At 54.0% G+C, this 21,573-nt stretch overlaps 1 pseudogene across 1 annotated transcript; it reads right to left on the bottom strand.

Moving 5' to 3' along the window:
• Window positions 1-400: 400 nt before the first annotated feature.
• LOC309963317 (protein FAM136A-like) lies at window positions 401-10,260 on the bottom strand (annotated as a pseudogene). The gene is made up of 6 exons: window positions 10,247-10,260; window positions 9,404-9,543; window positions 8,507-8,555; window positions 8,023-8,458; window positions 811-861; window positions 401-499 (listed from the first exon to the last, which is right to left on the bottom strand). The product of its transcript is annotated as a protein FAM136A-like (transcript).
• Between the last annotated feature and the right edge of the window lie 11,313 nt (window positions 10,261-21,573).

Below are 21,573 nucleotides of genomic sequence, written 5' to 3'. Positions count from 1 at the left end.
CCTTGGAAAGGCCTGGAAGGCCAGTCACACCTTCCTGTGCCCAGGACAAAGCTGCAGACGGACTGAGGCAGGCTGGTGTGGACCAGGCTTTGTGATGCTGTGGACACTTTGTGAAAATAGTGGGGACAGAGTGGAAAGGCACTGGTGACACCTGAGAGCCACAAGGGGGCAGGGTATACCTGGGAAAGGTAGGAGACAGGCCAAGGGCCGGAATTGGGCAACCCCTCCCGCATTGCCATGGGGGCGTCCACTGCGTGGAGTTTGAGCTCTGGCCCAGGGGGAGGAGAGGCAGTAGAGACAAGCCTGGGAGTGGGAAATTCCTGGACATGACCAACTTGCTCTCTTGAACAGGCTACGACGTTGTTGATTAGGTTTAGTTTCCTTGAGAATGATGAGAAGTTCAGCCAGAGGAGAACAAGGTGCTTGTCTTGCCCACCTGAGTCCTGGCTGGGCAGCTGGCCACGGTGGCACCGTCCACAGAGATGTCCCCATCCGGTGGCTGGGAGGGAGAAGATGAGGCAGCCAGGAATAGAGGAACCATCTTGACGACACAGGGCTCTTGGCAGTTCCTCGTTGGAAACTGTAAACGATTGAATCATAGTTTGGACTGGGCTCCTCTCATGCTCTAGAGAAGGTGCAGTGGTGGCAGCTGAAAGCCTGCCACTGACTCAGCCTCCGGGGAGTGAAATGGTGATCAGGATAAATTGTGGGGTGGTTTGCAAGACGGAGTGAGTGGGATGAGAAGTAACAAATGAGACAATGTGAACGGGGTCGGGGGGTTACTTTAGGAAGAGAAGCAACCGCCTGTACCTCAGGAGAAGAGGCGTCCACCGCTAAGCGGTGGACGGAAGGGAGGGGTGGCTGTGGGGGGGGGGGAAAGAGGGCGATTTAGATAAAACCCTGAGGAAGGAGGAGGTGAGGTTGGGTAACAGTCTCAGGCTTGAAACGCTGGGGCTCTGTGAGGGGTTGGGGGTTGGGGTGTGAGACCAGCAGGAAGGATGGAGGGCAGAGCGGCTTCCTGTCTGAGAATCCTCAATTTGACTGAGAGCCATAGAAGGGCAGAAGCCCCACCTTCTCCCCCCTCCCCTGCGGTCAGTGGTCAGGTGGCACTCTGTGGGGCTGGAGGGAACGGTGAGGAAGAAAGGGTAGAAATGGGTGCAGAGCAGTGATCACGGTCAGGACCAGAGGCTCCCGCCCATCAGACTGGGCCTCCATGAACCGGCAGCCAGGGGCAGGAGCTCCGCAGACCCAGAGATGAGTCCCGCCCAGCTGCTCCAAGCCCTGGACACTCCTCCGCCTGCCTACAGGCTGCACAGTCCCGTGGCCATCCTGGGCCGAGGCACACTCGTGCTAGTCTCAGAAAGCCAGACATGTATCCAGCAGGACACTGGGCTGGATGGGGTCAGAGCCCATGGGTGGGTGGAGTTAGGAACCTCCCACCTCCAATTTCTCTCTTTGCACTGGGAGCTGGGAGCCTGCCCAGTGGAGCTGAGTGGCGCGGTTCATGCTTCAGTTGTATCTACCAGTGTGCTTAGGGCCAGACAGGCTTCTAAAGAGGAAAGGGATGGTGGGGCCCTGATGACCCATCATCCCCAGTGATGTCTGCAAACATGCAGTCTTGTCTTGTGGGCAGCATGACTCTGCCGAGCCAGGTGACAGAGGGCCGGAGGGGAGTATAGACTCACAAGCTGCGTAACTATTAGGTGTAGGTCCTTGGAAGGAGGTGGCACACTGAGGTTGATGTGACAACTGTGGAGGTGAGCCTTGGGAACTGCTGACTGATCCCAACACGCTAGGGGGAGGAGATGGGCCTCTTCTCTCTCCCCATGAGGACCCATCCTGGATTGCATGTCACAGAGGACCCATCAGGGTCTGTGGGAGTGGGCACAGGCCCAGAGCTGCAGGCTAGGCTGCTCTATAGGAGGGTCCACACTCTGGGCTAAGTCGTCAGGCCCAGCAGGCACAGAAGGGGCAGAGGGTCAGGGTTAAGGTTACTATGCTGATGCATCCAGGGCCCACCCTGCAGCAAGTGGCAGTCAGTGAGTTAGGGACGGCTGAACTTAGTTGTGGAAGAGGCTGAAATTTTCACTACTAAAACCAGTGGAGGCTTAGGGACATTGTCTGGCCTTATTTGTACTCCTAATCTGGAAAAATCTGAGATACACAGGGTATATGTACATGTGTGAACCTAGGACAATTAACTGGAAAACTAATTTGAATAATCTGATTTGCCAAATAAATAGATTCGATGATGCTGAGTAACCTTGTCTTGGGCTACCCTTATTGACCTCAGAGAAGAGCTGGTTGCTGATGGCCCTTGTCAGGTGACCCAATAATCTTGGTCAAAGGAACTATGAAGGGACCATGTCGAAGAAGCCACCTGGACACGGAGTCTGGGAGCACAGAGATCCACCCTCTGACCTGTCCCAGGAGCACAGCTGGGGCCTGTCCCAGGAGCACAGCTGGGGCCTGTCCCAGGAGCACAGCTGGGGCCTGTCCCAGGTGGCCAGGAGCCAGACCCTGCAGGGTCTAAATGTAGCCCTCACATCCACTTGGGTACTTGGTTCTCTGGGACAGCAACTGGGCCACACAAACCCCACAGGCTGTGGTCCCTCCAGCTCTGAGTCCACTCCACCCTGCTCCCGCCATCTTGTCCCACCACCACCATGACACTGGAGCTGCCTCCAAAGGCCCTGAGTCCTGTGCACACATTGTGTGGCCCAGCTCAGGAGACCTGTTGACCACTAACAGGCTGAAGACACAGAGCCAGTTCTCCAGAAGTCCTCCACTGATGACCCCTCTCTTCTCTGACCACCCACAGAGTGAGTCCGTTTCTTCCAGGTTATATCTGAGTTTTCCTTCATGGCTCATCCCATGTGAATCCTACTAACCTATCCAGAGCTCCTGGAGAGTGTGAACAGCCAGGCGCTGGCCTGGGCCACCCCGTTCTCCTGAGTCCCCCACAGTCCTGAGCACAGCCCCATTGTGGCCTGGGTGCCAAGGGATGACTGGGGGCATCCTTGCTCCTTGGTGGTTGCTGTGGACTGAACTGTGTCTCCCCCCCAAAAATATATGTTGAAGCTCTAACCCCCAATGTGATGGTATTTATGGATGGGACCTTTGGAAGATACTTAGGTTCCTTCCTAAGTATCTTCTTAAGTATCTCCTTAAGATGAGGTCCTGAGGGTGGAGCCCTCATGACGGGATTCATGCCCTCATAGGATGAGGCACCAGAGTGCTTGCTTCCTCCTGCCCCATGCACTGAATGGGAGCTCCATGAGGACACAGTGAGCAGATAGCCCTCTGCAACGCAGAGAGAGAGCCCTCAGCAGACATCAACCCTGCTGGCACCTTGATCTTGGACTTCTAGCCACCAGAACTGTTGTGAAAGCCAACAGGTCTGTGGTATGTTGTTATGGCAGCCTGAGAAGGCTGATTCAACAGCCATCTTCTGCTGACCCAGAAGCCACCCACATCTGGGCCACATCCCCTCAGGGGCAAGGACTGACCCTCCCTTGGAATATTGGCCCCCAGGGAACATTTGCATGGAGAATGCTGGTCCACCAACTGCATTTGCCACTATATTCCTCCTGAGTCTCTCTCTGGGGACCCTATGAACCTAAGAGTCACTGTATGGATGCTACGTAGCTGCTACAAGATACTAATGACATTTGTAGTGAGATAACAGCCTTGTTACCACAAATAAACAGTGATTGCACAGATGCTTGAAATGGCTGACACCTGGTGGGCACCTGTAGAGACTAACAGAGGTTAAAAAGGGTTCTGGTGAGAGATCAGTGAGGAGAGAAATTGAGAAGAGCAACCGTGCGGGTGTGAGGAGTGTCTGGTGTGCAGAACAGTCACAAGAAAGGGACAGGGATGCCCCTACGTAGGAACCACATGGGGATGGTGGTGATACCCACACCAGACCACCCTCCATTGACCCTAGAGGGTAGGCTGTGCTGTGCGCAGTGACCTTCCAGGGCCACCGTGAGACCCCACTGCCGAGGGGGGAGAGGATTCGAAGGCCCACAGAAAAGTGCCACAGAGATATTTGGTGGGGGGAGAACAACCCCTGAAACTACCACTGCAGCTGCCTCTGGCTTTTTTCCACCCAAAGCCAGCTTCTCAAGTGAGCCCAGGACTCAGAGCTGTGAGTGGGCATTTAAGGGAGAGCGTATGGCAGGCGGGTCAAGGCGGACTCGGGAGCTCGGGGTGGAAGGACAAACAGACGCCCCTCTGACCCAGTTCAGGCCCCACCCCCTGCCACAAGCCTGCGAGATGTGTCCTCTGCACAAAGCCGCTGCAGGAGGGCCCACAGGACGCTAGATCGGGAGCTAAATGTGGCCCTCAGTGCTTTGAAGTCTCCGAAGCCTTGTCACTTCAAAGCCTGATGTTACTTCTGCTGTGGGGGGCAGGGGCCCTGAGTTCACCTGGAAGCCTCAGCCAGACTTTGTTCTGGGGACCTCGCTTAAGCAAGCGTAACCCTGCGAGGGAGGCTATTGAGACCTCAGGCTCTGAGGGGCACCTACAGTCACGCAAAAGTCACCTCAGTGTGCGTCTGTGTAACAAACATCTCTGTGAAGTGTGTTCCGCTGCCAGAGACCCCTCTCTGAGGGGGGCCTCAGGGCTGCACCTCATGGGCGACGGTGCACAGACACGTGTGCGTGGCTTCTCGTTCAGGGAGGAGTGAGGACCAGTGGAGGCTGCAGAGAGGTTTGGAAAGGTGTGCAATTATCAGAGCTGACCTGGCTCAATGCAGAGGATCCAAGTAGCTGATCCTCATGGATGGTGCCTGAACGAGGTGTCCAATGACCCAGGAATCGTTGGGTGAGGTCCAGGGCCAAACCACAGCTCTTGGAGTGGATGGTGGGGTTTCCCTGAAGGGCAGAGAGGCCTCATGGCCAAGGGTCTGGGATGGTCAAGGAAGTTTCCAAAGTACTGGCACCAGACAGGTGGGCAGACCTCCCCCCGAGATGTGCCAGGTGTTGTTGCCCCTGGATTCTGGGAAGGGCCGCCTCCGATGGCAGAGACAAGCCTCTTGGCTGTGCTTTTCTTCCCGTTTTCCAGTCTTCAGCACAGACTTAAAGTGGGAGCCAGGGTTCAGCTCTCACTGATGGGAATCCAGCATGTGCAGCAGAGTGGAGCACATGGAAATGCAAACCCAGCAGGCGTTTGGGGGACTTGTCAGCATGTCCTGGGGCAGGAGACCCAGAAGTACTTGCGGAGGGGAACCTGGCAGAAAATGGACATCTGCACTGATGGGAGCAAACTGATGGTTCTTGGGTTTAAGAAAATTTGACTTCAGAGGCTGGTACATTTAAGCCACATGGATAAAATAGGGATGAAAATGGATGTAATGGAGCTGGAAACTCTTGCACGCTGCAAAACCCATCCCTAGGGAGGGAATGGTGTATAACCTGCAGGGCTGCCATAACAAAACACCACAGACTGAGGGGCTTAAACAACAGAAATTTCTTTCTTACAGTTCTTGAAGTCTACACTCAAGGTCCGGCAGTGTGTGGTTTCTCATGAGAGCTCTCAGCCACCTTCTCACTGTGTCCTCACGTGGTGGGGACGGAGGGAGGGAGGAGGACGTGCACGTGAGCTCCGGTGTCTCTTCTTATAAAGACACTAATCCTGTCGGATCAGGGTCTCACTTTTATGACCGCATTTTACCTTAATCACCTCCTAAAGGCCCTATTTCCAAAGCAGTCACATTGTGGGTTAGAGTTTCAACATATAAATTTGGGCGGAGGGGCACCATGCAGTCCATTGCACGCGGATTTACTCTGTGTATAAATTTGGGCGGAGGGGCACCATGCAGTCCATTGCACGTGGATTTACTCTGTGATCTGGAGCAAAAGGAGTGTTGTGCTTCTTTTGTTTCTTCAGATTGAATGTCACCTGCTCTGAACTCATCAAGCTTTACTGTAAGATATTCCAGCTCCATCATCTGGGGCTCCCTCCCTCTCCCAGGGCCTGCACAAGTCCTAGGGATGGGGTCCCTCAGTGGCTGCACTATTTTCGGGAGCCTCTGAGTCTCAGGTCGCACTGGTCACAGCTGTGGTATCCACTTAACAGTCCCTTCAAACACTTGGGCATGAAGCTCATTCCCGCGGCCCCGGAGAACTTGGTGTTAACTGGTCTTTCCCCTTCAAGTCCGAGGCTCCCTTCGGCCATCCTGCCACTCCATGGGGAGGTGGAGTCTTGTCCTGGCTCTTCTGGGGAACTATAACAGCCTGCACCTTCCTAGGCTCGGAGAGCTGGTGCTCTAACCTCACTGAGCCCGGCCACACTCCTCTGTACTCCCCACCCACAGCATCCTGCAGGGATTTCTTTACCCGACCTCTGGACAAAAAACCTGGCTTCCTTTTCAGGCAGAGGGAATGGAAGAGACTTTTTTTTTGGAGGGGGGAAGAAAAATTAAATCCTGTTTATTTTTAAAACCAAACCACTAGGAAAATATATCACAGTCTTGAAACGGCAAACAGACAGGCTATGTTATCATTTCAAGTAACAAGGTCCTTATCAGAACTATAAGGTGCTAGTACTGGAGCAAGAAGAACGCATGTCACAAAAGCCCAGGCAAAAGTTGTATTTGGTAACAGAGGGCGGTCCTTCTTTTGCACTAAAGGAGTCACAGCTCGCCCCCGAGCTGCTGTCTTTATTTCCCTTGACCTTCGTGTTGCCAAGGGACTGTCTCAGTAGAGCTCTGTTATTTCAGGGGGCAGAGTAAGTAATACTGGGTTTAGACTTTCACTCTATTCTGTTCTTTGAAAACCAGATTTTTCCAAAGCCAGTACTTCATAACTCTCTTAATTAAGCAGCCAACAGTTCCTCTTTCACTCTTCATTCCTGAACACTAGCACATAGCACAATCAAAATCCTCTTTGCCTTCAAGGGTGAGTGTCACTGCAAGATTGTCTTGTCAGTCTGCTGCAGACAGCCTCAGGGCCCACCATGGCTGCCAGGGAGAGGGAAGGTTTGCTTCCCCTACCGGTGTGATATCGCTTCTTACGTTTTCGCAGGGTCTCCAGGCTGAAAGATGTCATGTGTGAGAATTTTAAGAAATGCACATCCACATCTTGATGGCCAGAAATGGACTCTTTCAAAATTTTTATCCAAACTACCGCTCCCAACTCTACATCTTAAGTAACTTCATGCCCTTGTATATAAAACAAAACCAAGCAAAACAAAACCCCAGAAGCCCCCTTTCCCGTTCTAAATTAGGGACCTCCTGGATTTTGATTTATCACAGTTTGTGGAAGGTGTAGTGGTGATCCTTCTGGCAAACAGGAGGTTGGCAACAAACAGAAACACCTCTTCTCACACCCCACCAGATCATAGGTGTGTCCGATGAACCTGCCAGCCTGTTGGTATCTGTGTACTAAGAGAAGCTGGTACTCTGGAGGGCTCTGGTTTGGTACAAGGGAGATTACCTATCGTCAGGAGAAGCCCTGGCCACATGAAATTCAGGCTCACAAAAACTCTCCTGTACTATCTCTGACCCAAATTTTAGCACCAGTGTTTTTTCCATTTCACTTTCTAGGATTGAAACACAGAGGAACCAGTGTCCAGAGGCAAGTGACTGAAACTTGCTGAAACTTGCTGGCATCCTTAATTTCCTCATTCATAAACTTTCCTTAAAGATCCAAATCCCCATTCCTCTTTTTCTTGTTTGTTTATTTATTTATTTATTTTTGCTGTGTTGCATCTTCGTTTCTGTGCATGGGCTTTCTCTAGTTGTGGCAAGCGGGGGCCACTCTTCATCGCGGTGCGCGGGCCTCTCACTATCGCGGCCTCTCTTGCTGCGGAGCACAGGCTCCAGATGCGCAGGCTCAGTAGTCGTGGCTCACGGGCCTAGTTGCTCCGCGGCATGTGGGATCCTCCCAGACCAGGGCTCGAACCCGTGTCCCCTGCATTAGCAGGCAGATTCTCAACCACTGCGCCACCAGGGAAGCCCGCCATTCCTCTTTTTAAATAGATTCCTGCCCTCAGCCCCGATGCCCAATAGCAGACATCTATTTCCCAGTGGACGAGAGACTCCTTCATCTTCTTGGTCATGGCTGGGGTGAGGTCCATGCGGTCATCCACACACTTGGATGACGCAACTCTCCACCTGCCGCTTCACCTGAAGCTCTTTACTCCCCACATCCATTGAATCTTTGGCTTTGTTGTTGCAATGCATAGTGCACTGGGCCAGGCGGTCCTGGAACTTCTCCAATTCGCTGATCCCCAGGGCCTGGGCTTGAGCCAGAGGTGCATGGCAGTGCTCAATGCACTGGTGCACTTGCTGCACGGATGCCTGGCTGTCCTCACAACAGCCGGTGCTGCACCGGAACCTGAGGCCCTGAATCTTCCGGATGTTCTCTCTCTCCAGACTCTTCACCAGGGGTCCACCGCCTCCTGCACCCAGAGCTGCTGCAGCTCCACCGTAGTGACCCCACGCTGCTCCCTGCTGCGCCGGCGCCCACATGGATTCCCGCCAGAAGAGGCTTCTTACCAGCTCTTCCTGGCCCTTGTGGTCCTGATGGACGAGTGCCCTCTGTGATCTGTGGGTGGAACCGCTTTCAGCTTCAATTCAGTTCAACTGGCATCATATTTCCTGAGCGGCCACTGTGTGTCCACTCCTGTGTGGACAGAACAGTGGGCTCCGAGCCCCTCTGAGAGGCCAGTGAGCACGGGCTCGGAGAACAGGGCCATTTCCGAACCCAAACCAGCTGCAGGCCTTGGGGGTGGCATGTGGTTTCTAAACTTCAAAATACGTCTCAATGGCAGCTTGAATGGCAGGACACGGTGGTCTGATGTGTAAAACGATAAAAGAGGAGGAACCGTGGTGGGCAGGTCCCCCGAGCGACTCTACAGAAGCATCCCAACACCAGCTGCCCTAACCTGTGGGCACATGTGGGGCATCCTGAGGCCTGTGGTCCGAGTGGTCAAGACCGTGGGGCTCCAGTGGTACCCAAAGGCCCCCCCATCACCCACACCTCCTCCCAACCCCACTCTCTCCTCTTGAAGGCCTGGCTTCCACCCCAGGCTGGAGCCAGGATGCCTGCCCTGCTGGTTGGGTGTCCTGAAAAGCTGTCTCCGAGTTAGATCGCAGCGTGTGTGCGGTTTGTTAAGGAGGGTTCTCAGCACCAACGCCTGTGAAGGGAGATGACGGAAGCAGTGGGAGTGATGGAGAAGCTGAGCCGGGATGCAGGCCCAGCTGTGGCTCAGCCAATGCCCCGAGACCCCTGCCGCTGTGAAGTCCGTTCAGAGTCATCCCAAGTTGGAACGGGACTCCAGGCCTGTAGACCCCACGTGACCCAGTCTCAGACGTGGGCCTGGGAATGTGTGACCTTGGATAGGGGGTCCCCTGCGCCGAGGACCTGAGAGCAGCTGGGCAGTAGGTCCTCACCGGAGGGGGGTCCCAGGCTGCTCCCCTCCACCGAGAGGCAGGCGGGCCCAATGCTTGGTGGGCAGCTCAAACCACTTGGCTGGATCTCCCAGCTGCGCTCTGGGAAGGCGTAGCCGGCCCCAGGAAGCAAGTGGCTGGGTCTGAGACAGGGTAGGAAACAACAGAGGGCAGAGTGGGTCGCCTTGTCTCAGAAAGGAGTGCAAAATGGACAGCTAGACAGAGAAAGTCTCCGGGAGCTGAGGCAGCTGGAGACCTAAGCACACAGGTACGGGGTCTTTAGAGAAACCAGACCCGGGGTCTTTGCCTTGAAGTACCTTTGGGACTCTGTGAGGGTGCGGAGTGTGTTCAGGGCAGAGCCCCATCCTGAGTGCGCAGGCCGATGGGGTTGGGGCTACAGGGTGGGCTTTCTCAGTGCTCAGCTGATGCCTCCGTGGCTCCTGGTAGCTGGACAGCACAGAGGATCAGCTGAAAAAGCCACGGTATCAATGATGTGAATGAGTTTTGTTCAATTCCAAGGACCAAGTTCAAACACGTCACCTACTCAGGGCTCCCTCCTCCCTCGGTTGGGACACTTGGGGACTGTCATGTACTGAATGTTTGTGCCCCCCCCCAAGTTCATATGTTGAAATCCCACCCTCTCCCCGCAATATGATGGTATTAGGAGGTGGGGCCTTTGGGATGTGATAAGGTCATGAAGGTGGAGCCCTCATGAATGGGATTAGTGCCCGTATTAGTGCCTGTATTAGTGCCCTTATTAGTGCCCCAGAGAGCTCCCTTGCTCCTTCTACCATGTGAGGACACAGTGAGAAGTCAGCAGTCTGGGACAAGGAAGACGGCTCTCACTGGACCCCAACCATCCTGGCGCCCTGATCTCGGACTTCCAGCCTCCAGAACTGTGAGAACTAACTGTCTGTTAGTTGTTTAAGCTGCCCAGTCCGTGGTATTATGTTACAGCAGCCTGAACTAAGACAGGACTCAGTTTAGTGATTAGTTAGATTGAGAAAATGTTATTTACTGAAGTTCCCCTTCAGAAAAGAAAGTATTGGGGAAAGTCTTTGGAGGTGAAAATGGGAGGAACTGTCCCAAGAGAGAAAGGGGCCAGGATCTATTGCCTCAGAAAAGAAGGAAGGAAGAAGGGAGACGGGAGAGTGTTAGGAAGCAGGAAAGAACGAGAAGGATGGCAGAGGGCATGTGTGACCTGGACGGTCTCTAGTAAATGGTGAAAATCTTGCAGTGCCTGGCATGAGCAAACGCTGTGGAACCAGGGAAGGAAGTCGTGGTGGCTGATGGCCTGAAGCAGCACGGAAAAGAAAGATGAGGAAGAATGTGAGCCCTGGAGTGCGTGGCTGTCCTGGGGAGGCCCCTGTCCCCCTCAGCCCATGACACTGGGATTCTGGTCAGGTTTATCCAGGCCCGCAAGGGGCAGGGAGCCGGGGTGGCCCTGGGGGACTGAAGGTTGCCTGGTGCCTATAAGATGAGAGCAGGCCACGGTCACCCCAGGAGGGCTGAACACTGGACCCCCTGAGACCACCTCCCTCCCCTGGCCTGAGCTGGCTATGGCCCGGCCCTCAGCCCTCGAGGGTGAGCTACACTCAGGTCGAGCTCCCTGGGATCTTGGAGGCAGCCTGACTGAAAATGGTGAAATCTCAGCGCTGGGTTAAAAGGTCAAGGCTGACTCCTGGCTCCTACCCTGACCGCTGTGCTCTCATGGCCAAGTTACGTCGTTCAGTGCACCAGTGCCTCAGCTTTAAATGGAAATAACAGCTCTACCTGTGATGCAACAACACATAGAAAATGTCTGGCATGTGTAAGGGCTCCGTAAATACTAGCTCTTAGAACTGTGGTGAGGTGCTTTTTCTTTTTTTTAAACAAAACAGTGGCCAGTTGCTCTCTGGATGGCCATGGATTTTAATGAGTTTTGTGTCATGGATTCCTCCTGCAGTCTGGGGAAGCCTATGCACTTTCCCCAGGATCATAGTTTTGTTTTTTTTTTTGCAGTACGTGGGGCCCTCACTATTGTGGCCTCTCTCATTGCGGAGCACAGGCTCCGGACGTGCAGGCTCAGCGGCCATGGCTCACGGGCCCAGCCGCTCCGCGGCATGTGGGATCTTCCCGGACCGGGGCACGAACCTACGTGGCCTGCATCGGCAGGCGGACTCTCAACCACTGCGCCACCAGGGACGACCAGGATCATAGTTTTAAATGCATGAAGTAAAATACATAGGATGGTAAAGGAAACCAAATATACTGAAATACAATGAACAGAATTTAAGAATTGTGATAGAGCAATATATGTGCTTTATCGAGGCCTTGGATAAAGGAGGTCTAGTGACAGGTTCAATAACTTATCATGATCTTGAATTAGTGATGCGCTGAGCTGAAATCACATTTTAAAATATCTACAGCAATTGTGGTGCTATATGAAAATAGTTGTGATTCCTACTGGTGACAAAGTCCCAGGCACCGTATGTACTACTGTGGTGTGATGCCTGTAAGCACAAAGGAAGGAAATGCTAGTTTCAATCAGTGATTTGTGAAAATAAATACCTAATGCTCTTCCCCAACCAGTTCATGACGCCGCCCCTGGATCTCACTCCTGATTCCCAGGTTAAGAGCTCCTGGTTTAGGCAGAGACATAGCGATACCTGGAACAGGCGTTCTTCCTCTGCAGAAGGATCATTTGTGTGCCTTCTTTATTTTAGTTTTAGATTCATTTTTTTATTGAAGTAACATTTTATATCATCATATGTTTCACATGTACATTATATTTCTACTTCTATATACCTTACAGCACGCTCACCACAGAAAATGGAGTTTTCATCCATCACCGTACAGCGGATCCCCTTTACACAATTCGCACCCTCTTTCACCTCTGGTAACCACTACCCTGTTCTGTGTGCCCCCTTGGTTATGCAAAGGTGAGCCACCAGGGTGCCAGCCTCTTTCTCTTGGGGTGTGAGCTGTGGCGCTTAGCAGAAGCTGGCCCGCCCCTGCTGGTAGGGGTGAGACTCCCTGGGGCTCTCTGAAGACAGAAGCACCCACATCCCAGCCCTGATCTCTGAGATGCAAAGTCAGGCACACCTGTTCAGGTGAGCTAGGGTGATCCAAGGAGCAGTGGCAGGGAAGAGCACCTTGAGTGAAGGGGGATTTGGGCTGATGTGCTGCTCTTATTTCACAGGAGGAGGGCTGAGGCCGGTGTGGAAGGTGGCGTATGCTAATTACCCTTCCCACCCAGCCTCCACGCCCCAGGGGCCGTGCTTTGGGCGGTGATGGCTGAGTGTGGGGAAGTAGACTAAAGAGCTGTAATCCCGCACCTAGTCCGTGAAGGGCATCCCACCCTCCAGGGTAGCAGCATCGTCTGCGAGCGCGAGCTTCAATAGCGACACCTTGTGACAGCAAGGAGCAATCGTAGCAGTGGGCTCTTGGGACCCTGATTCTTCTGGTGTGAAGAAACAAAGCTGACCTCCCCCTGGACGCTGAGAGTTTTGAATAATATGGGGCAGCTCTCTTCGTGCCCCAAAGACACACGGGGACTAAAACAATGAATTGGGGCAATAAAGGAAATGTGAACATATTTGTAATCTAAGTTGGTGAAGCAGGTCATACCTGTTACATTATCATCATATTATTATAGATGATATTTTAATTATTACTGTTCCTCCCATGTGCTGCTGTAATAAGTTCCATTCTCAGAGAATGACCTTACCTAACCTTACATGAAAGTTCTCGGGGGCACCTTATTGTCACCCCATAAAGCATCTCCAATCACGCCAGCAGATACAGCCTTTGGTGAGCTTAAGACTTCAGGTTCCCAACTCCTCCAGCTCCCCCTCCCTTCTACTGCTCTCCACACACTACCAGGCCATCTGCTTCTCATCATCAGTCGTTACTCGTTACTCCTTTAACCGCTTGGCCACGTGATTTCTTCTTTGTTGGGATATTTACAATGAAACTGGGACAAGCTATAACTCAAAGAAGAAATCAAGAGAGCAAAGGGGAAACACTTTTAGAACTACTCCCTATGCTTCTGAAATTACAGAAACAGCCTGCATGGGTGAGGTACTGCCAAGACTTCCCAAGGCTGTGGAACATCTGGCATCAGTGCACCTGGGGAGGGGGCGGCACAGGCCGATGGGAAATCCTTGGGCAGAGAAAGGGGCTTGGGTACGTTTTAAGTTTCTGTATGTTATAATCCACTAGCCCTGGGCTTCCATAGAGTATCCCGCTCTCAATAGCCTATGTCAGTCGTCCTTTATGGGAGAAGGGAATTGGAGAGGTGTTCCATGTGGGTCAGATATACAGACTTGTAGGACCCAGGACCGTTTCCCCTGGGACTCCTAAGACTATTGTGGGGACGTCAGGGTTCCCACTGAATGTGGGATGAAATCACAAGTCTTTCTGTTTGGAGATTAAACTAAGGGGGATCCCTGGACTTCCCTGGCAGTCCAGTGATTAAGACTTTGCCTTCCAACGCAGGGGGTGTGGGTTCGATCCCTGGTCAGGGAGCTAAGATCCCACACGCCTCACAGCCAAAAAACCAAAACATAAAATAGAAGTAATATTGTAACAAATTCAATAAAGACTTTAAAAATGGTCCACATCAAAACCAAAATCTTAAAAAAAAAAAAAAAGTAAGGGTGACCCCATAAAACAGAGGACTTGTCACTAGAAATAGATATGAACAGGACCTTGCCTTGGAAGGGAACTGTTTTACAGATGTGGAAACAGATGTCAATGGAGGTATGAGTGGCGGCAGCTCTCCGATTCCCAGGTGCGGGCTCTTTCCACGACAGCACTCTGGGTCTCTGTGCCTGGCCCTCCCTCCCCTCTCTGAGATCCTCTCGGGGCTCTTCAAGCACCCTGAGCCATCACAGAGTGACCAGTGTGCTCCCGACGTGGGCGCAGCCCGCCCTCCAGCCTCCCCCAGTCAGCACGTGGCGGAGAGCAGACTTCTTCTCTCCTGGTCTGTTCCGCCTGATTTGGCCCTCCACTACGCGGTGCACTGGGCACGGAGCTCTACACAGAAACGGTCCTTCTTAATTGTCTCTCCCAGCAACGGCTCTCATCCCCTCTCTGCCTCGCGGGCCTGGCGCAGGCTGGGCGCACGGCAGAGCCAATAAATACCTGCTAGTTGACAGCTGCAGCCCTCACCATTGTCCCAGCCCTCACTTCAAACCAGGAGGCAACTGGAGGCTCGACTCCACCTGAATCCTAGGCCCCATAGCACCTGCTGGAGGTAACAGAGAGCCAGGGTTCCCCCCCAAGCCCTCATCCCCAACCGGGCACAAAGAGCCTCACCACCCTCGTAGAAGTGATGATAATGCCCGGGTGCCTGGGTTGTCCCACATCACCAGTTATGAATGAGGTCACATTTATCTTAAGGTTAAATAAAAACTCTAAGCCTCCAACATTACAGGAAGGGGCACTTATGGGATAAAATGGCCGGTGATTGTGTCACACAGGGATTCCAAAAGTGCTGAATCTGAGTAACTGAGCCTCGAGCGGAGGTCATGGGCTGCGGAAGCCCCTGGTGGCTTAACTTGGCCCAAGGGATGGTGAGGACACAGACCCCCAAGAGGCTAGTGAAAAGTTGAGATAAAAATGTTCCATAAAATGTGAAAGCGGAAAGGGCAACATTTTCAAATTAATGTACTAGTTACCTTTTATGAAATTAAAATATGTCTTTAAAAACGCACCCATGAACGACTCCCTGAGACATTTGAACAATGGCACACACACCCCTAATAGGCTGTATATTCAAATTGGATCTTCCCATTTGAGAAAACTATTGCTTTTGCATATGCATCTTCTTAATGGCCAAGTGGGAGATGCCTCATACCCAGACTTGCCCTAGGTTTGGGCAAATATGGCGTGTGCCCCCGGTTCCTGGAGAAGCCCAGGCCTGGGTAGGTGGAGCGAATCCAGACTCTTCTAATGGGACATGGAAGCAGATAGGGATGGCATATCCCCGGAGACAATGTCAGGCCTAACGTCCCCCATCCCTGCCACAGCGAGGTGACCCCAGGGCCCAAGGCTGGGGACCCCTGCAGCAAGTTGCCATCAGTCCTCTCTCGGGGGAGGGAGGCACCTGCGGAGAGGGCCTGAGCGCCGGGCTGCTGCGCGTCCCATGTGCGACTTCCAGCTGCTCCTATTTACTTGGGGAGCTGGATCTGGTGTCTCTCGCAGGCAGCAAAGAAGCCTCCTGGCAGGAAATGATTCCTGCTCCAGGATGAGGAGGCCTGTGTGGGGAGAGGGGAGAGCAGGGGCTCTGCGTGCAGGCGGGACTTGGGGATCCTCTCTGAGGGGACCGGGAAGGGAGTCGTGTATGGTCAGACACTCCCCCCAGTCTCAGAGCCGCAGGGGTATAATCTCACCTAGTTCCTCGGGAAACACTGGGTTAGGGCGTTTTGGACGAAAGCTCTCTGTGGTGGTGCAGGCAGCACAGCGCCGTCGGCTGCACCCGGGGATGGTGCAGCTTCTTCCCTTCCGTGAAGATGAGGAGGCCGAGGCCCCCAGGGGGCACTGGGGAGGCCCCGTCCACTGAAACCAGGGTGGTCTCCACGGCAGAGGTGGGGGGGCAGGGGAGCTGCTCCGACTTCGCTGGTGCAGGTTAGCAGAGGCTGACGGAGGGTTCTGTCTACCCCGTGCCTGCGGTGGGGCCACCTGGTCCAGATGTTGCCACCTGAAGGTCAAAGAAGTGATGGGCCTCTCCCCCTCCCCCACATCTCCGGGGCACTCGTACCGCCCTCTGGTCCTGGCTTTGGACGCGCATCTCTCTGGGAAGACTTCCCTGACCCCCAAGCCTAGATCAGGCCCTTCCTCTGTGTCCCCACGGTGCTCTGTCTTCACATGGATCTGGGGTGCATGAGCGTTCTTGGTTGTAGGGAACTCGCTCAGATCCCTTCAAGAAAAACAGATTTAGGGCTTCCCTGGTGGCGCAGTGGTTGAGAGTCCGCCTGCTGGTGCAGGGGACACGGGTTCGTGCCCCGGTCCGGGAAGATCCCACGTGCCGCGGAGCGGCTGGGCCCGTGAGCCATGGCCGCTGAGCCTGCGCGTCCGGAGCCTGTGCTCCGCAACGGGAGAGGCCACAGCAGTGAGAGGCCCGCGTACCGCAAAAAAAAAAAAAAAAGAAAGAAAAACAGATTTATTATAGAGACTGGATGAGGATGATAGTCACACGCTTTATAATTTTACTACAAATCACTGAGTCGTTAAACAAGAAAGAAAGGAAAGGAGGAGGAAGCTGTTTCATTGTAAGGATGCCCATGGAAATAAAGGCAACAGGACTCAGCTCCATTGCGGGCCCAAAGCAAGCCCTCCCTGGGCTGGGGCCCCTGGGGCTATGGCTCAGTGCTTGGAGGGCTGGAGGCCCCAGAAGGTCTCCTGAATCTGCTCTCCCGACTCTGCTCTCCCCTCCAGCCTTTCAGCTCTGTCTCCTGCTACCACTGTTCCAGCCAGCGGCCATGGTCTCTGCTGGCCAGTCCCCCTATATCAACCACTGGCAGCCTCAGGATGGTCAGGTGTTCACCAACAGGTCCAGCTGACCATGGTGGCGACCGTGGGACCACACAATGCACGACGTGGCGGCCTACGGTGCTGGCTCAAGCCAGCAGCAGGGCCCCGACAGGCGTCCTGAGGCTCTGTGTGTCTGTCTCTACCTCTACGCCTGGGGCTGCCGCCTGCGAAGTCTTATTGGAACACAGTCACGCCCAGTTTAACTGTTTGTAGCTATAATGGCAGAGTTGGGTAGATATGACGGAGACTATGGCGTGTGCAAAGCCCAAAATATTTCTGATCTGGCCCTTTGCGGAAAAGATTTCCTGACCTCTGCTCTGAGCTACAAGCTCTTGAGGGCAGGGACCAGGTCTTGTTCACCCTTAGTAAACACACTTAGAAGAATGACTGACACGTTGTGTTAAATGAATACATGAATGGTGTACATGAATGGTGTCTGGGCTGAATCTGTTCAGGCTGCACCCCTCGCTTTGGAATGAGGCACCCTCCTGCCCGTTGGACGGTGACCAACGGTGCCAGTTTGCCCAGCACTGCAGGTTTCCCGGGACATGGGACAGTCAGTGGGAAAGCTGGCAAAATCTTGGGCAAACCTGGACAATTTGCTCACCTTATGTTCAACAGCCTGGCCTCTTTCTATGCAGAATGCCCACCTGCTACATTTTGGCCAATGAATCCACACGGGCTGCTGGCAGAACTCCATGCTGAGCAGAGACAGGTACACGAGTGCCTACATAACAGTAACAGCTTCAAACAACTGGCTAGAAGAGCAAGGCCTGAGGATGGTAGCAAGGGGGCTGGAGAGGCAGCCGTGATGGGGAGCCCGGGTGTTAGTGAGTGAAGCAGCTGAGATCTCTTTGGGCCAGGATGTTGAAGAAAGTCTCCCGGGAGCAGGAGTCCAGCTGGGTCTTGAGTGGATGAGACGGAATCCATCACTGGTGGAGAAGAAGGAAGGCAATGACCTTACGGGTGTATGAGGCCCCCAGGGTCCATGTTAATTCCCAGGGAAAACTCAGGTGGGTCCCATGGCCGTTCCTGAGCCAGTTTCTGTGGCCAGAAGGTGAGGTGCTGACCAGCTAGATGGCCACATGCCCGTCTCAGAGGGGACAGTGGGGGTGCTGATTGTGGCCCCAGGAGCATCCCGCAGAGTGGAAGAGGTGCTCCAGAAAGGAAATTGAGGCGGCGTGGTTTGGGTTCCTTGGAAAGCAGAGAAGAAGCAAAGCCAGGGTGCCACTCCTTTGTTAGGGAGGGTGACCTCAGAGAGCAGGAGAGGGAAAGGGAGTGCGTCTGGGATGGAGAGGGAGCCAGTCCCGGAGTGTGTTATGCAGCTGAGTGCAAATTGGTGACAAATGTAACTGGTTGCTCAGTGCCCCAGGACCATCTTCTGAGAATCTGTCTAAATAACTGTTTCTCAGCACAGTCCTGCAGAAGAGAAGGGAGAGGATTTGTCCACAGTCTCCCCTTTCTCGTTGGTTCACGTGTAGGGTGTGACTTGGTGGGCTTTCCAGTTGCTCATGGGTGGATGCGGCATCTCACACACTCGTGCCCAGGGCAGCCCGAGAGGCAGGAAGTGTACGGCGTGTACCCGAGGCCAGAGGCGGCTCGGTTGAGGGGGTCTGAGTCCACACAGAGGCGGTGATCTCAGCAAAGGCTGGGGCTGGTGGCCAGTGACCCACAGATAAGCGAGAGGGTCCAAAGTGGCCCGAGAGGTGTCGGATCCAGAGGGGACTTGAGAGTGTGCAGTGAGATGAGACTCGAGTGACCACTGTCCTCCTCCACACTGTCTGGTCTCCCGCCTCTACTGAAGCTGAGACCAGGGCCAGCCGGCATCTGCACAGAGAGACAGCCAGGGCTGGAACGGTCACTGGGCCATGGGAAGGTCAGCTGTTTCTCGCAAGAACGAAGGGACAGGCCTTAGCAGCCCCCAGAAGAAAAGGCAGGCTGAGCTCCTCTCGGGGGAATGCAGAGAAGTCTGGAAAGGTTGCTCAGCAGATATTTAATTAAGCTTGAAGGAGTCATAAGCCCCGGGACCCTCGTCATCTCACGTGTAATGGAGAGGTTTGAGCAGAGCATTCGGGTTGGTGATGTGGGAAGTCAGAGTTAAGTAGTGAGGTTTGAGCAGAGCGTTTGGGTTGGTGATGTGGGAATTCAGAGTTAAGTAGTGAGGTTTGAAATTTTGCCAAAGGACCTGGAGGGGCGGCAAGCCGGTGGGAGGCTGAACATCCTGGAAGAACCAGGCTCTGCCCAGCCCCGGCTGCGGGTTGAAGGAGGGGGAAGGATGTGGTCTCAAGTCCCCACCGTGCAGGACTCTGCTCATCTCACTGTGTCCCCGTCAAACTCCGGCCCTCCTTTCTCAGTAGGAGCCAGAGGTCATGGAATCCGAGGAGCGGTGTCCCATCCCTCGGCCTTGAGGGAGGGTGAGTGTGTGAGGGTGGCCTTTGGTGGCTGTCTGTGGGGTTTGATCACCATCTCCTTGTGCAGGAACGGCTGAGGCTTCTGTCTGATGGGAACTCGGCCAAGGTCAAAAAGGAAAGTGAAACAAGTAATATCACAAAACTGTGAAAACATCTGGTCTTGAGGACAGAGGATAACATTTAATATGAATCCAACACACAGGTCCCCTGCTTTGCTTTTTTGGGCCACACCCCCATCCCTCATGATACCCTGGACTTCCCCATCATAACGGCACAATGCCCGATAACTTCCGGTTTGTTCTCTCCTACCAGACCTCGGGCTCTAAGAGGGCAGCGCCTGTTTCTTGTTCACAATCCCATGCCCAGCGCCTGCCACACTGTAGGCTCTCAACCATGCTCCGAAAGCCCGTGTTTCATATCTTGGTCTAGATAGCAGGTCTACCCAGGCCGAGAGGCTGGCTATGAGGTCTGTGAGCTCCCAGAGGGCAAGGCTGTGTCCTGCTTATGTTCCCATTCCCTGGACAGGACCCAGCACACAGGATGGCTCAGAGCCGTTTACTGAGTGAACGACTGACATCATCTCCTCACTCAGCGCCTTTTTGGTTCCATCCCAGCCTGCAGCCCGGGTGAGCCGAGTGATGTGCAGAAGGCCTTCTCTTAACGGCTTGGAAAACTGGGACGACACCGTCTCTGTGCAGAGGCAGGATTGGATGCGGTGAGGGTTTCCTCTCGACCCGCTGCGGGCAGCGGTGTGGGGTGTTCTCACTTGCTAGATGCCCACTTGCCCCAAGGAGGGGCGGCCACGTGGCTGCCTCACAAAACTCGTGGAAGATGGCCCTCCTGAGCCAGGGCATAGAAGCCCCCAGGCTCAGGACTGCCCGAGGAGCCTGAGACTTGGTGCAAGTCACTGAAATACTGTTTTTTCCACCCAGAGCTTGTCCCAGTTCTGGTCAATGCGAGTTGCATTACCAGCAATGACAGACAAGAGCACAAAGCCAGCTGGAGGAGAGCCAACTGGAAACGTTCCTGGTCTCAGAGGCACGATCTCTGCTCAGCAAAGCCTAGCCCTGGAGCCTTGGTGACAGAGGTCTCCTGGGTAACGGTGGCCAGAATGAGGAGCTCAGGCCCTACGGGGGTCTCTGGAGCCAACCGGGCAGGCTGTGTGGGGCGGCTCTGCGGTGACAGGTTCCCCGAGGGGAGAAACCACCTGGGGGGGTGCTGGGGCTCCATCCGCACTGCAGGCCAAGGAGGTGGGTGCGGCCTGGGTGGTTAGGGGCTGAGATGTCCTCCGTGACACCTGGGGGATGGGGGCTCTCCTGAAACAGAATGCATCTCACCCCTCCAACCCCACATTGTAAGGTCTCCAGTCACCGCAGCCCAGGCCTGCCCTGCCTCCCAGGAACAGGGTATTTCTGAACACCTAGAGAATCAGCTTTTCCCATTTCTTTTGAAACGGGACAAAAGGAATTTTGCTTCCCAGCCTGATTAGAGCTGCCCCGTTTCTCAAACCATTTGGTGTTCCATCAGATTGCTGCCAACTGCTCCTAACCGCCTGGGTCCAGAGGCCTGATGATGCCCCAGGATGGGTCAGCTGTGCCCCTGCTTCCTACAGAAATGACACAGCCTCGGCCCTGCAGAACGGAGCCTCGCTGCACTGATGAACTGCCAGGGCTGCCCAGGCAGAGGCTGGGGTAGGGGGTGGTCTGTCCTCTTCCAAGCCTGGACTCACCACTTCTTTCTCTTCTCTGGCTTCATTCTCTCCCTCCCCAGCTAACTTTACCACGAAGAGAAGACCTGTGGAGGCCCCCAGGAGGTCGGTTATAGTTTTACAACAATAAATCCCTCTCAATTAGTGGGAGCCCATGGGGAGGGGTTTGGGGTTGGGAGGGGTGGGCAATGTCAGCATCATTCCACAGGATGTGTCCCAACCTAGGGAAGCTGATGGCCTAGACGTCCCCCCCCCCACCAAGTGGCGCCAGGAAAAGACCTTCCAGGAGTGAAGCCCAGACCCCCAGGCACTTTGCTGCATGTCCAGGAGAAGGGGAGGAAGGCTTGAGGGGATCTCCAGTGAGGACCCTAGAGGCCAGAGACCAGAGACAGGAGACGTCAGAGGCAGATGCCAAAAGGACTAACGGTGGGAAAAGTTTTCCACCGTCTTCTGGCGTAACGTGTGCACAGGATTGTCTAATATTAACATTGAATTCTTTTGAGCCATGGGCTACTTTACATTCTTCCAACTATTGT

Source organism: Leucopleurus acutus, assembly GCF_964270905.1.
Source record: "Leucopleurus acutus genome assembly, chromosome: 6".
NCBI lineage: Eukaryota > Metazoa > Chordata > Mammalia > Artiodactyla > Delphinidae > Leucopleurus > Leucopleurus acutus.
The sequence above is the reverse complement of the archived record's forward strand: the minus strand, read 5'-3'. Positions and strand labels throughout refer to the sequence as shown.